This window comes from Meleagris gallopavo, chromosome 2 (genome assembly GCF_905368555.1).
Source record: "Meleagris gallopavo chromosome 2, MGAL_WU_HG_1.1, whole genome shotgun sequence".
Lineage (NCBI taxonomy): Eukaryota > Metazoa > Chordata > Aves > Galliformes > Phasianidae > Meleagris > Meleagris gallopavo.
Window position 1 is genome coordinate 77,185,138 of NC_139405.1, and position 15,591 is coordinate 77,200,728.

General features: G+C 38.0%; 1 protein-coding gene across 2 annotated transcripts in view; it reads left to right on the plus strand.

Annotated features, from left to right (window-relative positions):
• Positions 1-15,591, plus strand: part of UBE3D (ubiquitin protein ligase E3D) — a 76,295-nt gene that overhangs the window by 28,762 nt on the left and 31,942 nt on the right. The window lies entirely within an intron of this gene.

Here is a 15,591-nt window from a genome sequence, read left to right on the forward strand (position 1 = left end):
AAATGATGGAGAGCGGTTCTGCAATGACCTCCGCCAGCTCCCTCAGCACATGTGGATGCATCCAATCAGGTCCCATGGACTTGTGGACCTTAGTACTGCCTAGGCGCTCACGCACGTCCTCTTTCCTGACTAAAGGGAAGTCTCCCATTCCCCAGACCCTCTCACTAACTTCCACGGTGTGGGAAACCTGAGGGAGAGCCTTTTCACTGAAGACAGAAGTAAAGAAGGCATTCAGTATCTCTGCCTTCTCAGCATCTCCCCGTTACCAGAACCCCCCCCTCACTTAGTAAGGGGCCCACATTCTCTCTAGTTTTCCTTTTTCTGTTAACATACTTGAAGAAGCCTTTTTTATTATCCTTTATCACTTCAGCCAGATTCAATTCCAGACGGGCTTTAGCCTTCCTCGTTGCATCCCTGCAGGCCCTGACTACATTCCTATATTCTTCCCAAGTGGTCAGACCCTTTTTCCACATTTCATGGACCACCTTCTTTCCTTTGAGCTTGCGCATGAGCTCCTTGCTCATCCACAAAGGTCTCCTGCCACCTTTTCCTGATTTCTTACTCACAGGGACGAGAGATCCTAAACTTCATAATGGTGCTATATCATGCAGAGTTCTTGGTTGTATTTAGACTTACTGTTCAGTTTGCTGGAGAGACTGTGATGTCGCATCTGTGTAATTCCTACTGTAAGATTTATATCTCTAGTATGTTAGGTTACAAGAAAACGAAAGCTTTTTCTGAAAGTGAGATAGCCTTAATGTCATAGTGACATTACATTGAAAATACTTTTATAATCATAGTTCAAACTATAGCAACTTTTCACTTACAGTTAGAATTTGTTTCTGATAGACTTACAAGGACTATTGGGTTTACTTAAAAACTGTAAATACTCAATTCCTATAATACCTTTTAAATGACGGGATCCATTTGAGCAGGAATATATACTGAGACAGGAATGAAAAAAAACTTGAAAAGCACCTTGGGCAGATTGAAGACAAACCTCAGAACTTGATTTAGTTAATTCAAAAGTCTATTTTAAACTAATTAGTATTTGTTGTTTCTATTATATTTCCCCATGACAGGCTGTGTAAACTAACAAATACTTAGATTAATGAAATGATTTAGGCTGGTAATTTTACTTGAAGTACTTCATGCATCAGTAAGGCAAAAGCAAATTGGGACTGTATGACTCAAGGCCATAGAAAGTTAATTTGTGAAGTTGCTCCAGATATTGCTGCTTCTTTGTTGAATATGCGTGGTAGCAATATTGCTGATGGCTGCTTATTTTGAATGCTGTAGTATCAAGGATAAAGAGAATGAGCAATTCTTGTGCTTGTCCTCTGAATACTGGATTTAAGCTGTAAATGAGATTGCATACAACTAATAGGCATAATAATTGCTAGTGCTGTGGATATGAATGTGTGAGGGAGGATATCTAGGTGGAAGGTACTGTTCCGGGCAATGAAATTGCTGAAGTTTTACATTTTGAGTCAAATATATTGCTGAATTGTAGTCAGATAGTTGCTGAAGGCTGAACTGGTAGATGTACTGAATACCTATGTCTCCAGTGCGCTAACGTGGGCCCTTAAGCTTGTACTGATCAGTTCTGTTGATACTGATCAAGGCTGCAATGTGACATCAGTAGCAGAGCTGTTTAGAAGTTGATTTTTAAACTAAGCACAATTGTTTTTTTCTTGGTAGAAAATAATTTTTCTAAACCTTTCAAAACGTTTTTATTTTAGTATGGAAATGTTGCTGAGGTGCATCAGGCATTGTTGGTGCACTTTTTGTACAATTTTCTTTCCTTCTTGGCTAGTTTCTGAGTTGTCCTGTGTTCCTCACAAAGCAGTAAAACTGAACGATATGTTGTATTTTCTCTTCTTTGTCGAAAGGTGATATTTTGTGATGAAAACAACTACATGACTACAGAAAAAAAGCTTTGAAATATTTCCATACATTTGTACACTTTTTTTCCAGATGTTGGACTTCCTTCAGAAGCTGGGGAGTATTTTTTTTTTTAATTGGGGAAAGAAAAGAATCCACAGTGATTCTGACAAGTTTGAGTGAATACTGTACTGTGAAGATTCAAAAAAGAGGTTTAAACATTTCTGGAAGATGAGTTTTCAGATATTTAATGATTCAGTGCATTTTAAGTCTAATATTATAAAGTTAGCTTTACTTGTTGTAGTCGCACCTAAAAAATTGTTATTGCTTTCTGTTTCCATCTGTTTGCATATTATTGCTGTGAAATTATATTCCACTATGGTATTTCAAACAGCAGTGGCTGCATGTCGTTAATAATATTAATGCCTGTAAGTTTTGAAGCAGGTTGCTATGACTAAGAATCTCTCAACTCAGATTTGCGTTTGTTTTATTGAAGATGGAATTTTGTTCCTTCTGAAACTGCTGAAACTTGGTGGCTTCTGCAAAAGGAAAGGAGTTGATGAGAAACTGTTTTTGTCTCCCAGTATAGCAATTCTGCAGATGCTTTTAGCACCTCTGCAGCTCTCTTGTATGAGTAGGACCGTTGAATTTTATTCACAGTTATCCAGCTGGGTTTCTTTTATCACCAATTACATATGATGCAAGTCTTAACTCTGCAAATTGCTGAAAATGAAGTAGCAATGGGTACCTGGTAGCTGTAAATGTTCATCACTTGTCTTCAGAAGAAACTGGAGAGAACATACTGATATCGTTGATTATGAAGAAATTGATCTGGAGATTGGAAGATTTTTAATATCAGAGCAGTGAGGTTCCTGCAAAACCTTTTAGTAGGAATAATTTCCAAGAAACGTGACTGCTTTTAAGTTGCAGCTCAAAAAGAAGATGGGAGAGATTCTTTACTAGCGAGTGCAGTGATAGTGCAAGGAATATCAGTTGTAAACTAAAAGGCTGAGAGTTACAGTTCAGATGTTAGGCAGAAGTTCTTTCCTCAGAAGTGGTGAGGTGCTGGCACAGCTGCCCAGAGGGCTGTGGGTGCCCAATATCTGGAAGCGTTCAAGGCCAGGTTGGATGGACCCTGGCTGGCCTGAGCTGGTGGCTTGTGTCCCTCCCCACAGCAGGCGGGTTGGAATTGTCATGGTTTTGATTTTTGGTTTTCGGTCTTCCACATCATAACATCATCATGCAGTGACCAGGAGTTCAAGTGTTAATGCTCCAATTCCAGAATTACTTCCCAGCTCTCCTTCACCTTGTTTGTTCTTTCTTCAGAGTGACAAGTTACCATGGTCTTGACTGAGCTCGTGTTCAGCAGTATCACTGGATTATTTCTTTACCTGATTAACTTCATTTGCTAAGGATTTTCATACGTTACCTGCAGCTGTCTTACTTCTGCTGTTGCATCACTTCTTTGAATGAACTAATCTACTCAGAAGGTTTGATTTTTTTTTTCATTTTTTTTTTTTTTCCCCACTGTACTGGTGGATGTGAATTAGTCTTTCTGTGCCTTCTTTACTTCTTTTCATCAAATCTGTATTTTGCTCTGTCTTTAACATCAAGTTCCATTTCAGCACAGACTTAAATTGGCTAAAACTACATTTAGTCTTCCATTTAAATACCCTCTTTGTTGTTTTTTTTTTTACTTCCAGTGCCACTCTTGTTCATATCCAGATCTCAGCTGCCACACTTCCTTTCCTATTCCTCATGCTTCTAAGCTGACACTAGACTTCTTTGTTCTAGATCCATAATTTTTTTTAAGAAAGCTCATAAAAATTAAAGAGCCCAAATCGTCTGTATTCAGTTACCTGACTGTGTCAAGGTACATGTGTATGCCCAGCATAGCCCACCCAGCCCTACTTCAGAAGGGCAGCTGATTGTTTGTGATACCTCCAGCTCTGCCTCATGTCTGCAGCAGGATTCTGGACAGCTCTATAAATGCTGTGGGGAGCTTCAGCAACATGGCTGTGGACTATACTGACACTGTTAAATCTCTACAATAACAAATGGTGCAAGCTTCCAAGTGGTTGAAGGATAAAACTTGAGAACTAGTTCTGAGAAAAGACAGGTAAAAAAAATGAGGGACAGTTTTGTGAAGAGTTGGATTTTTTTTGTGGAGCAGTACTCCCACGCACATAAGAAAGCTGACCTGGCTGAGGACAGGGAAAAGGGGCTTGTGGAATGTTGTTCTTTCTAGATTTGTAGTTGGTTCTGAGGATTATTTTTTGGAAAGAAAGTTGTGTGCTCGACTACTGATTTTATTTATTTAGGATTTAATAGCTTTTAAACTTGACTTGTAGCTGCACGTAATATTTTAATGCCAGTATTGTTTTCTACCATGCACAGAGGAGACATCTGCACAGATTTTGCCGTTGTCACATCATGAGTAAAGAAAACGATGATACAAGTAAGCTGTTCCAGGGAAATAATAGTTTCAGTGGGAAGGCAAAAGTATGGCATATGGGGAAATTTTAACTTCAGTAGTTAGACTTTATATTGGCAGAGGTGTGGACTGAATGAGTGGAAATAAATTTTGCTTTTCTGAATTCTTGGGATTGACTGATTCTGTGTGTTGTGGAGTTCCTTACTCTGCTGCAGGTTCTTATAATTACATTGTGAAATACTGAATTTGCTTCACTCCTGAAGTCAGTTACAATGGGGGAAAAAAAAATAGAATAACTTTAGAGTAGCAAGCTGAGAGCATTTTGTGAATAATGATTACAGCATTTATTTCTACAGTAGGATAACTTCTCCCTTTGGATTCAGACATAATGTTCTGGAGTGTCTGTTATTTGTGTATACTTCTATATGGAATCTAAGCAGCATTGTGGAAATGATTTAGTTTTACCCGAAGGTTTAAAAATCAGAGGCCAGAAAACATTTTAATCTTTAGTGTACTGAAAATCCATTTCAACTTCAGAAATGGCCTCCTGCTTGGCATAATAGGTTTTAAAAAGGAATTAAGGTTTATGGAGCATATGCAAATGTTCATGTGGCACAGTTAGTATGAATGAGAGCATGAGAACATCAAGGAAAGTGCTTTTATGCTGTGGCTGTGGAACCCAAGGGGCTTAGTTAGGTACAGAGCAAGAACAATGCTGTGCTGTCACTGATTATACAGAGCATTGTTCATTCAAAATCTTGATTTTTATTTTTTTTTTTTTAATAACTTTTCTTTCCAGTTGCCTGGTTGATTATTCTGAGAAAATAATTGTTATTCCTTGTTAGTAGTCTGGAGCCCTGAATGAATATCTGAAATCAGTGCTGTTAGGATAGGGTATTGAAGACTGTACTCCTAGATGCTGGTGTTAAGGTTACTGGTTGATCTGATGGTGAGGAGGAGCAGTGCAGGAAGAGAGACAGGTAATTGGAGAGGCCTGGTAGGAAAACACTTGCATCTAACACTTGCATCTAACATGAGTACAGTTCACACCGTTTGACTGGAAGACTGAACAGAGGCAACAGTGTCTTGTTAAGTGATTGGGTAAGAGCTCTGTGGCATATGGACCATAGTCCCTAATGCCGTGCTTCCCTGGTCTTTACTGGTGATTATCAGTAACACGTTACTGGAAGGGGATAGTACCACATTGCTTACTGGGTTCGCAGTCTGTCCATGAAGCAAACCATCTTGCTGCTTCCTCCACTGACTAGATGAGGAACTTGGACAGTCTCACTTTAGCCAGCCATGCTTTTCATTCACAACTTAGCTTGGATTGGCTGCTGAGGTCACTGTACCAGCTGTTGGTCCTGCCTTTGCAGCATGGATAGTGTGCTTATATTTCAAGTCCTTAACTGCTGCAGCTCATAGCATGTGATTGAAAGTAAATTTCTGCCAATTTTCTGTTGCTTAAAGACGCTGCCATGAATTGTGTCAATTTAGGATATGAGCGATGAACAGTTCAGATATCCAAGCAGGGTCACTAATTGGGGACTCTCTGTCAGCTGTCCTAGGCCTGCTCAGTCAGGTCACTGGTTGCCTAAAACTGGGTGGTTTGAGTATCTCCTAGTGCACACCATGCACAGAACCAACAAATTACTGGCTTTATAGCCATATATTCAAACTTTGATTCTGCATGCTTTCTATTTTTGGCTTTAACAGTAATTTTTTAAACAATTAATCATTACTTAAACCTGTGCTGATTTATCATAATTGCATCTATAAATCTCTTTCTAATGACTATGCACATGAATTTCAATAGTCCCTTCCCTGAGACCACATTAGTCAGCATGAGCTCAGACTGATACATAGACTTTTTTTTCCCAGACTCATAAGGAAGTGTAAAAAATGTATGCCCTTGCTTTAACAAGGTCCACTGAGAGTTGGGTTTATTTATCTAAGTCCTTACTAAAGACAGAAACTTTTCTATGTTTAGCAAAGCAAAGCTGCTTTTCAGATGGTACAGTGCACTTTAAAAATGACAGGGATTTGTTAAAATTAGAGCTGAAAACGTGGAGAGAAGGAAGTACAAAGGTTTTTTCCTATACATCCCTTTGCCCTAAAGCTAAAGTTACTATTCAGCATTGGTATAGAAAGAAAAATGTGTTTACCGCACCTCTTGAATTTTAAGGCCATTTCACTATGCTATGAACCAGCAGTTGAGAATAACTGTCACTGTTAAAAGGAAACTACTTGCCATACTGAAGAAGAAACCAGAAGATGCAAATGATCTGCTTCATTCTCCAGGAGGAGAATTCGTTCTTCTCTACAATTAATGATTTCCTAACCTCATTTTTTTCAGCACTCAAATCTCTACTTTTTGTATGTGAAACAGTTTTTATTCATGTGTACCTTTGTTGGGACCACAGTTTTGCATCCCCCTGCTGCTTCCTCGTAGGAAGCTACAGACTGAGAATTAAATAGACTGAAGAGTCCGGACAGATTGTTTACTAGGTTTTTAGATCTTTTTTTCTTACTGAATTAGTGAGAATCTAATCTATATATATTTTTATCTATCTTTGCATGATAGGTTTTGTATTTGATTGCCTGTTTAAGTTTCCACATTTTACATAGCACAAAATAATTCTCACATATTGAACGTAAAATGTATACACAGGGACCCTTGTATTTGTGATATGATAGTTGACACTGTGTGTTTTATTTCTACAGTATGCTATCTGATTTGGATCATTCTTAAATTAAAGTTGTGTTTTCATGAAGAGCTGTAAAAGCACCTATGGGGAATACTGTCATTGCTAGCATCCTGGTATTCAAAACTCAGGATGTGCCAGTATCAATAAATATATCTTCCTGCTGAGTTTTCCTGCTATATTTTGTTTGGAGCTCCCAACCTGAGGAAGGAAGAAGTCTGTAAAATAATTCCTGTATGAGAGTTTAGTAAAAATGTAGTCCAAGAGAGCAGGGAAATTGTGTGTGTTCTTTGGGGCTTGGAGTTGGTTTATGGAAAAAATACGCTGACAAATACTGTTTCATTCTCTGAGGGAATGAAGTGTGTGGCAGTACTTTATATCTGCTTTGCCAGTTACCCACACCCTCTTTCTGCTGCCCTTGACTTTTAAACCAGTCAGACAATTTTAGAGATAAACCCTTCAAGATGTGACTTATTTGAAGAGTTTTACTCCTGTTTGCCCAGCTTAGAGCAATAGCTGAAATGCTGGGAGGTTTAAAAGGAGGGGGGAAAAAAAAAAAAAAAGGAGGAGAGGGAATTTGAATGTTTTGTTGATCACAGGCTGTCTTTATATGTCATTTGTTCTGGTACATGCATTTGATACTCCTTATAAAGTGATGTGGTGCTAGTATGGCTTTTAGCAGTAGGTCGATAGCATGCTGCTATGTATCCTCTGAATCCATCCCAAGCACGGTTAGGCTACAGTTATTGACATACATGGGGGAAATAAAGCACAATCTGTTGTAATTTATATTAAAGTGTATCCCAGGAAGGAATCAAGAGGTGCTAAAGATTAAGAAAACTATATTAAGGGACATACAAAATTATTCCCTCATTCTGAGCTGTAGGCATACCTGTGACTACAACCAAGAAAACTTCAGTCTACAGTCACAGTAGAACTGTTGCTAATCTAGGTGGTGGTAACTATTGGTGTTGCCATCCTCCAGTATGATAAATTGTTCATTAAGAGCGATGTGGCTATAGCAATCTGTATTTTTATTGTTTTCAGCAAAATTACTTGAGTTCCTACCACCTGTGTTACAGTGAGGCATTCTAAAACTGCAGCTTAAAGCCTTAACACAAGCCATTAAACTGAAGCAGCACATTCTAAAGCTTTGGCCATGCAGTTTTTACAGGAGCAATTTGCTGCTGCTTTTAGAGGGACCACATTGCCTTGCTGCTGAGAAGTCTGCAGTTACATTTTACTTTGGAGCAATGCCAGCAATTCTGCATAATGTGGGCGTTTAAGTGCAGTCGCAACAGACTTCAGCCAACACCCAGAAAGAACTGAGCTCCTGCACTTTCTTGTTCTGTTTCTTTTTTTTAAATGAAAAATTCTGTGTTAGACTTCTACTTTGAAGAATAGTGAGTTCTGCTCTTGCGCTCAGTTAAGAAAAAGAGATGTAGGTAATTTTAAAAAGCAGTTCAAAGGGATGCATTGTGAATACATTGAATTGTTTTCCGTGTTTTCTTGCTCTTGATATCCTGTTTAGAGGATATAAAACTACCTGTGTGTGGAAAGGAGAGCTACAAGTATGGTGAAGGGTCTGAGGGCAAGGTGTATGAGGAGTGCCTGAGGTCCCTGTGTTGCTCAGCCCAGAGCAGAGGAGCTGAGGGGAGCCTTCATGGCGGCTGCAGCTCCTCACAGGGAGTGGAGGGGCAGCGCTGAGCTCTGCTCTCTGTGACAACAACAGCAGCTAAGGGAATGGCATGGAGCTGTCAGGTGAGGGTCGTGTGGGACTTAGGGACAGGTTCTGCACCAGAGCATGGTGGGCATGGAACAGGATACCCAGGGCAGTGGGCACAGCCCTGAGCTGCAGGAGTTCAAGGAGCATTTGGACGCTGCTCTCAGTCATGGGGTTTGAATGTTGGGTTGTGTGTGGAGCTGGGAGTTAAACTTGATTCTTGTGGATTCCTTCCAACCTGAGATTATTCTAGTCTAGCCTCCTATACGTTTGACCATCAGAAGTCCTTCAGGAGCTTTGTTTTCTCCATGAGCTTGTTTGTAGTCAGATGCTCTGTTGAAAGGTAGAACTGTGAATTTTTTTTCTTTTTGTGTAACTTGGGCTTTTACAGCTTCAGCTGTTACATAAACTCTTGATCTTGCAGAGTACTGAAGAATTTCCCCATACACAGTTACTGTTATGGATTGACTGTGGATATAGGTGCTGCTTCTGTACCTTTATGCACTCTGGTTTTGCTAGTAGGACATGTCGTGGGAGGTAGCCAGCAGGCTTGAGATTTTTTGTATCCAAGATCAGTTCTCTCAAAATTAAAATTCCTTTTTATTCTCAGATCAGGCTATTTTTGCTTACCTGATGCTGAAGCTTAACAAAGATGACAGTATCATAGATGTATTCAGTGACCATCTGTGTGTAGTATGAGAACTGTTGTGAATTTTAAGCTTAGTATATTTGCAAATGTTCATGGTCCCATACATCTACATGTCCTATGGTCATAAGTCTGTCCTATAATTGATGCTTAATCTAGATTTTCAAATATTTGTTTTAAGTATTATGGATCTGGAGCATGAGGGTGACAGGATAGGTGAACACCTGCTAGTTCTTCACTGTGATATTTAAGCATAATTTCAGAGATTCTTACAGCTGAAGTTCTGCTTGTGTTTTGCAGATACTATACAATTATTGCTGCTTTACGGTGAAATGAAAATATTTTATGAGTGATAGAGTTTGCAACTGAAAATTAATGCTTTGTAAATTGCCTACCTGCCAGCTGGAAGAGGGAAGACAACATTAAAAAAAAAAAAAAAAAAAAGGCAGTTGGCACCCAAAAACCTTTAGTCTGGAAAAGTGTGCCAAGCTTTGCTTTGAAATGATGTACTCCAAGGCAAGTTACTCCTGGACAGAATTAAAATTTAAAGATTTATTTCCATGCAGAAAGATAGCCTTCAGAGGAATACCTTTACCTACCTGTAAATAATCATATCTGTGTTGGCACAGTATGCTGTTGCAGCTTGGTTTTGTTTTTTTTCCTTTTCCATTTTGAGAAAATAAGAATTGAATTCTGTGAGCTAAACACAATTCTCATTTGTGATAATAATCTTTTTGTTTAACCGCACTGAAGTCATCGTAGTTACATGTAAGTAAATAAGGACAGTTGAATCTAATAAAAATGTGTGTTGATGCAAAACAAAAGAGAATATGACGTGTACATTACGGGTAGGCAGCTTTTACTTCTATGGCTTTCCTTAAATAATTTAAAATAAAGCACATTGAGAAGTATTAAAGTAATTTAAAATATGTAAATAGAAAGAATGTAGTTAAGATCTTATGCAGCTTTCTCATGCAAACAAAACCATTCAATACATGTCTATCATTGTACTTTTTAGCATGAGGTACTTAATCTGTGCTACATATTGGAGTTACCAATGAGAAAATTACAGGTGTAACGTTTATGGGATCAGGTAGGATAATTTTACTTAGAATGCCCTTTGAAACAGTACAAGAACATCTGTTATTTCTTACACCAGCCACTTTGAGAAATATGGCAATGTGGAGGTGGTACTCTGAGATTAAATTTGAATTTGCATTACAGGCCTTTTTTATTAGTATGAAATAACTTATCACCTTCAAATGGTAACACGTTGAATGTTTAAGGAGGGCTCATGTTTTGTAGGATAGGATGTTTTAAACCTCTTTTTTTATTGTGAGTTTCTATCTAACTTCTTTCTTACCCTCCTCCAGAAATGCATGGTTGCTTGGTTTAATAGAATAAAGCCAGGAGAATCTTAGTAATGGTTGTGTAATCTCACGTTATATGCATCCTTTATGTTATTTTATGTTCATTTATATAAAATTACGTAATTTGTATGTTATTATATACTATATGTGAATACATATGTGACGTAAATGTCAGAAATTTTATGGTAAGACTCCTTTACAGAGGAGTGTTTAAGACTGTTTGGAACTACAGAAGTTCAGTGTTAAACTGTCCTTTCTATATGGTGATGCACTGGAAAAAAAAAAAAGTTCACAGTTTAGATTTAGAGTTAGAATGTTTTTTTTATTGGGCACTGTTGTCCATTAAAAAAAAAAAAAAAAATTCCTCGTGTGGGTTCCTGGATTATTGCTCTATGTTCTCTTACTCCCCTTGATCTGTTCTACTGCTCTTGCTCATCCCCATGTAAGGATACCATTGGGTTACATTTTTATTGTTGCCTTGTCACTTTCAAGAGATTTAATATCTGTTAATTTGGGATACAACTAGTGAAGATCCTAGGGAAGGTCTGCTCAAAAAATCACTTGACACTCTCAGCTGCTGAAGGAGAAAAGTAAACCACATTTGAACAAGACTGCAGATGTTGTTTTAAAAGGAAAACAGTGCCTTGGTTCTGTAAAGAAAGTTTTTTCCAAAGGAATGTATTGTAGGTTTTGAAAGTACTGCACTTCTTACTGTTCTGTATTATTTAAATTTTGGCAAGAGCTTAGAAGCTAATGAGCATGCATTGATTTTTGTAATTTCTAGATCATTGCAAGGATAATTAGAAGTATAAATAACTTAGCCTCCTGGTATATTAAGTATATAGACATATCATCAACTGTAACTTAGAATTGTTTTTAGATTAAATCATTTTTACAAATAGCTATTTAATTTAGCAAGTTTGTCCTTGGGTTCAATAAAGTCATCTGTCATTTATATCAGATCTGCGGCTTTTGGAAAGGGAAACATTTAACAACATTCAGTGAATCCTGAGAGTCAGGACTGAGCCTCCTTCAGCTTTTATCTTATATTCTTCGGCATGGCTTTTATTTAACAAACCACTGAAGCCATAGCTACCTTGTAGTCATCTCCTTCAGGTGTTTCACAGTATTTGGAGCCCTAGCTATAGAGCATATTTACTTAGATTGTAAATAATCAGGTGAATTTAGCCCAGTGCCTTGGCAGTAACATGGAGTAGTTCTTTGAGTAAGAGGTTTTTTGTTTTCCATTCTTGATCTTTGTAGACTACCCGAAGTTAATCTATTAAGAGAAGTAGCTTGCTAAATAAGAGATGGGGACAAGGTTGCTCTGGAAAGTGGAAAAGGACTTACCTGTTCCTCTTCAAAAGCAAACTATTTTGTATTTTGGTAAGATAGGTGCATTTTGAAGTGAATGACATGCACAGTAGATGATGATTACTTTTGGTTAATAACCTAGGCATTAATGAAAGAAGAAGCTCAACTTCTTACGAAAAAAAAAAACACCAGTCTAGTGAGACATTTTGTCCAGTTTTTCGAAAAAAAACTTAGATTCCAAAATCTTAGATTCCAGTCATTTTTCTAATGACTTTTAAATACGTATCAAGATTTTTCTTGTTTCACTGGTATGCTATGACCTGAATGGTAACTGGGTTTGTTTGCTAGAACTTAGAGTCAAGGAATTGTAAAAGAAATGTTACTCATTATTTTGGTGTCGTAAACATTGCTTCTAAGGATATTATTTTCTCATCTTATTCTGTCTTATGTAGGCATGGAGCAATTCCACATTGACCATTGTAGAAATACCTGATGAATCAAATTTATGCATCTGAAAACATTGTGATCAGTTACTTCTGTTGGAGAAGTAACTGGTTTATCTTTAGTCTTATCTGTAGTCTTGTCTGAACAAACATTTTCAAGTTTTGCTCACCTCTGCTTTCAGAATTAGTTGTTTGAGTTTCAGGAAAGATTCTCTTTTCTAAAGAGAGTCAAATTTCACATCCCATAAACAGCTTTAAAAATACTCTGACATTTGTATTGTGTTTTTTTTTTTTTCTAATTGTCTTGCTCATACTGCTATAGGAATTCTATTTTCCTGCTGTATTGCTTTGACTGATGATATCATGGTCTAAACCTCTCTTTCACACTTGTTCCTTGGAGAAAGTATTGACAGGGATGGGGGGATGGCAGTCTCAGCCTTTCATCTTTATTTTTTGTTGTCAGTATTCCAGTTTGAAAGTTTAGCACATTGGACGTAATTATTACATATTAGCATAGTAGCTACATGGGTTACCCCTTAAGTAGAATTTCATTCTGTTTGATTTCTATGCTACTTTCGGTTCTGAAATGTCTGCTTGAAGCATATTAAGTACTTTGATTAGCACTGATCATGTCTATCTCAAAATGAAGTTTACATGAAGATCTTACATGCTTTATTGTTATACCTGTTTAATGTCTTTTCATGGACTAGATTAAAGCATGTCCTGTAGCTGAAACAGAGTGAGTTTGAGATGCTATTTTAATCTGCAAGGGCAGCATCTCAAGTTTGAATTAACACTGGGAAGAGCCCTTTTTCATAGAATCATTTGAGATGGAAGGGACCTTTAAAAAATCATCCAGTCCAACACCCCTGCAGTGAACAGGGACAGGGATTTTCGTGTCTGAGAGGTCACTGTCAGGCAAAACTGAATGATGGTAACTTGTAGAGGTGGATTTAATGTGCTGTGGGAGAAAAAATTCTCCCTGAAGGTGTGTGTTTGGCCCAGCCTGCTTTCTCTCATGAGAAGCTTAGAAGCAAGAATTCACAGCTGAGTAAAGATGTAAGGAAGGGAAGAAAGCATGCGCGTACTCAATCCCACCTGTATCCAAAGTTACCATGAGCCCATCTGAATCCTGGCATTGTCTTCATCTTTGCCCTTAGCCCTCCCCAGTACTCTCTCTAACAATTTGTCCTATCTTAATGTCAAAATCTATTACTCTATTTCTAAAATTAGGAGAGCAAAACACAATTTTGGATCCATGGCTAAGGAACTTTTCAGCAAACTCCAATTGTTGGCATTTGGGACTGATCTGGTAAGAGTTGTCCTCCATGGGTGCTCATTCTTCTGAGAAGCAGAATTAACCAGTGTGGCTCATTCAGAAAGTAGAAAGCAAATAGTTTCTCCTGTACTGGAAGAGAGACAATCCTCTTTGTACAGAAGGATTCCCTGCAGCTAAGATTAAGTAGACATTTTTCTCCATCCTCTACAGTGAAGACTGTAGAAAAATACTCCCATCAATCATAGGGGTAAAGAAGAACAAAGAGACATGGCCTAACAAAGTACAAACTTACCACAAACTCACGTGTTAGATGCTGCTAAAGGACAATCATAAAGACTATTTCATAACATGAGTGTTCCTAGAGCCATAAGTGCTAGGACACATGTGGTTTGTTTGTAATAAGGGAACACATTGGAATCATTTCAGGAAGCGCTCATAATTGAGCTATTAATAAACAGAAATTACAGTCTAATTGGGCTAGATGTCTTTATAGCAACAGTCCTTCCCTCAGATAAGTCAACAGACTCAAAATGCTGTAATGCAGTATCAGTGCTGTACGAGTCGAACTTCAGTATGAGGAGGCAGCTCCAAAAAAATTCTCAGGTCAAAAAAAAATAATGTTTTCAGTATGGCCTGGAGTTCTAAAAAGTTTCTTTGCAGAGAGGGCATTGATCTGTGGAAACACCTTTCTGAGCCCCAGTACCTTATCATAATGTCACCTTCAGACTCCAAACACTCTTAACTGTGTGTGAAGGTGCCTGCACGCTGCTTTGTTTAGACTTGCTGATTTGTGAAAAACTTAAAGCCTCTGCTTTGCTAGATTTACCTAGATTTGCCTTTATCACCAGACAAGCTTGTCAAAAATGTAGAACAAAGACACAGTAGGGATTACCAAGGTAAATTTCTAATTATGTTTGGAAAAGAAGTTACAAAAGATAATGAAACTCAGTCCTTGGTTGCTGGCAGCTCAGTGCCCATGGTGTAGAGCTAAATGTTTTCCCCTGCAACATCAACAGAATCTCTGGACCAGTCAGAGTTGCCTCTCTTGAGATTGACCATTCACTGATTATTTTTACAGAATCCTTTTAATATGGATAGTATATTTGGGGACTTTGCTGCTCACACCTTTAAAGACTCTAGGGTTTCTTCTGAACTGTTTGCTTTCCTGCCCTGCAAACACTATTTGTAGTAGCTTAAAACAGGCTTTTGTAGACTTGTCTGGCAAAAGTGAAAGTGTATGAAGTATTTTATGAGGACTGTTGCTGTGCAAAAGGTTTTGGCCTCTGTTCTTTGATTTGGTCTTAGCCATTTATGAAGACCTTGAGTGCCATCCAGACTGCCAGAGGGTGCCTAGACCAGGCACCTTCTCATTCCCTGTGTGGGTAGAATTCCTGTTTCAAAGTGACCTGCTCTCTAGCTTTGGGTTGAGAAAGACAGTACGTTTGTCTGTCATGTCACCTATGACAGTTGTTGACTGTTGGTAGAATTCCAGTGAGAGCATCATAACATCAGTTTTAGAAATCATCTGGCCTTTGATGGTTTCAGAAGTGAAAGGACTCATTTTAATAGAAACAGGAAATGGAAATGTTATGCTCTAGTTAGGATGCTCTATATGTAAAAATACATGCTTGAAAATAGTAGTTGAGAATTGATTCAGAAATATTCAAGCTAGGATTAAGAAATGTGAGTGTGTTGTCCTAATGTGTGCTAAGTTTTCTTCTCACACTATGCACCTCTTTGTAAAATTGATGGTAGGCATAAAGTGCTTTAAATGCACACCATATTTCTGTTAA